This window comes from Podarcis cretensis (genome assembly GCF_951804945.1).
Source record: "Podarcis cretensis genome assembly, chromosome: 2".
Taxonomy (NCBI): Eukaryota; Metazoa; Chordata; class Lepidosauria; order Squamata; family Lacertidae; genus Podarcis; species Podarcis cretensis.
In genome coordinates this window covers 33304508-33307066 of record NC_137171.1, presented here as the reverse complement: position 1 = coordinate 33307066, position 2559 = coordinate 33304508, and the positions used below count along the sequence as shown (strand labels likewise).

Sequence of the window (2559 nt, the reverse complement as noted above, 5' to 3'; positions counted from 1 at the left end):
TTTCAAAAAATTAGTGCTTGGATCGACTACGTTTGGTTCACCACTGTATGGAACACAATTGTTTAAAATGATATCTGACTGAAGACTGAGGCCTCTTTCTTCTGAATTTTTACTCTGAAACACAAAATGTTTCTTGTATGTTTACAAGGGGACTTTTAAAGGCAGGATTGATTTATTCCTACAGGAGAACAAAATGTATATAAAAAAGGAGTATGGCCTCCGTGAGCAAATGGACTGAAAAATCCTTCTGCCCTACAAACTCCTGAGAATGAGCAGGGAGGATTAGGTGTGCAGCAGAGTCTTAAGAGGACATGAGGTGCCACCAACCCCTTTCTTTCATTATCAAAGACTCCCTTTTCCTCCCCACCGCAGCTCAGTCCAATTAAAACTGACAGCTTGTTTACAGGGGATGGAAGAGAAGGCACAGAGTACAACAGGACACAGAAAGGAGAGAATTCAACAGCTCAGCATGCTGGGAGAAACTATTTCTATTTGAGAAATCTCAACATCATGTTCTGGGACCAGCATCCTTGCAGCTGCTACTGGGTGCCTGACTTCTGAGGCTTCCCACATGGCCCCAGGACGTTTAGAAACCAGGGAAGATGTAGATTCCAACACCCCATTTGCTCTTGTTTTTGGCTGTCAGGCAGAAGCACCACTAGCTGAGGGCATTATTTTTGAAGAGAATGTGCCACAGCCAGGATTGCAACAGTGCGCAACTGCCACAAAGTGAAATTAGCAGGCCTTCTTAAATAACTTGAGGCTACTGGGAGATCTAATTCATTAATGCTTGGGTTGCCCACTTTCAGAGCAGCTTCAAAAACAGACATGTTTACACCAGTTGCATTAACACCTCGTCATAAGCACAAAAACCCACAACTTCCACAATTAAGGGAGACACTAAAGGTGAGCAAAATTACAGCTTGTGCTTCTGGAGGAGAAGTTCACATGATTGATTCAGCATAATCTGAAAACAAACAAAATCAATAGGTTCATCACAAGGAATGATTGCCTGTATTGGCATTTACACTCTCTTATCACACTTTCTACTGTAAATAGATTTAAAATCCACTTTTTCATAGCCTCCAAATGGATACAGGACAAGTTCCACTGTTAGCCAGCATTCCTTCATTCAGGGCAGAATGTTTTCCTTTTCTGGACTTTCAAAACAGCGGCTTGAGAACAGGAATCCCAAAACTCCCTTAAACTAGCTCAATATGAAGCCATAGGAAGGAAATCTGAAAGCTCAGAAACTTGAAAGCAATCTTCCTGAGGAAATGTTAGCTCAGCCACACCGCAACAGACCTATCCAAAACCCCAGGCACCACACAGGGATGCTTTGGGCACAGAAGTACATAATGAAGTTACCAGATATTGGCAAAAAACCCATCTTTGACAGCTATCGCAGGGCTATCCAGCCACACACCTGAGTTCACTCGACCCAATATACTTCCACTGTAGAATGACAGAGCTGGAGGAGGACTTTGCTTAGGACAACTGTGTGTGACAATCAGTTGCCTATGCTAAGCTCTGATTGTTATGTCGTAATGACCCTGAGGTGGGAGCTGACAGAACATTGGTGCATTTGGGTCAGAAAGCTGGTTCATCCCACCTACAACTGCAGGAATGCCATAAGTCTCTGCCACATCCCTTGGGAGATTTGCAATGTGCCAAGTCTGTAGCTGCAGGTTAGAAATGGGAAAAGTTCTCACCTCTGGTCCCAGGAGGTGAAATGTGGAGCAAACCTCCGAGGCACAGGCCTGATCCTTCCTTGGTTTGCTCCCCACCAGCCCCTACTGCACTGCAGAGGCTCCCACTTAAAATTTAATTGGTTTGCAGATTTGAAATGAAAGGAATGTATGTTAAGACAGAAGACTGTTTCAAGGTCTCTCTCTCTCTCTCTCTCTCTCTCTCTCTCTCTCACACACACACACACACACACACACACACACACACACTATACAGGAGCAGAGCCTCTATTTTAAAGGAATAAAATATGAAGTGTGCAGGAAATCTGCAAAGAGGAAAGAAGAGCCCAGAGGAAAAACAAAATAACCAGCATAGGAAATGAGTGGCCTATCTACAAAGCCCTTGCAAAGAAAGGAATCAATCTGCTACAGCCCCTGGGGATGCAACGCCTTGCCTTAGCTCAATTGTATAACATGCTTGATTGTTTTTCTCCACCTCCAACCAGAGAGGTAAAGGCCTCTCTGTGTGTTAACCTTGGAGCCAGGTCCACAGCCACTTCCAAAGTCGAGCTGTCGGGTGAAGCCCAGAGGGAGATGTCAGGGAGAGGGATTCCTGGTGCTAAAGGAAGCGTTACTTCCCTCCCAGGGCCCTGCTCTGGAGCAAGGCGACGAAGGCCGCTTGCTGGAGATGCTGGAATTGTCTAGGACACCGCTGTGAGCAGGGGTGCATCAGCAGAGCAGTGCAAGCAGCATAGCCCAAAATATTAGGAAGCTCTCGCTCTTACCTGGAGGGAGGGCTGCTTGGTTGAGAGCTGTGTAAGAGGCAAGGGCATTCCCTGGGCTCCGTTTGGCAGCTGCTGACTCTGCTGGC

At 45.9% G+C, this 2559-nt stretch overlaps 1 long non-coding RNA gene across 1 annotated transcript; it reads right to left on the bottom strand.

Annotated features, from left to right (window-relative positions):
* Positions 1-449: 449 nt before the first annotated feature.
* On the bottom strand, positions 450-1699 carry LOC307211169. The gene is made up of 2 exons (XR_013836333.1): positions 1427-1699; positions 450-967 (listed from the first exon to the last, which is right to left on the bottom strand). It is a non-coding gene; the product is annotated as an uncharacterized lncRNA (long non-coding RNA).
* Between the last annotated feature and the right edge of the window lie 860 nt (positions 1700-2559).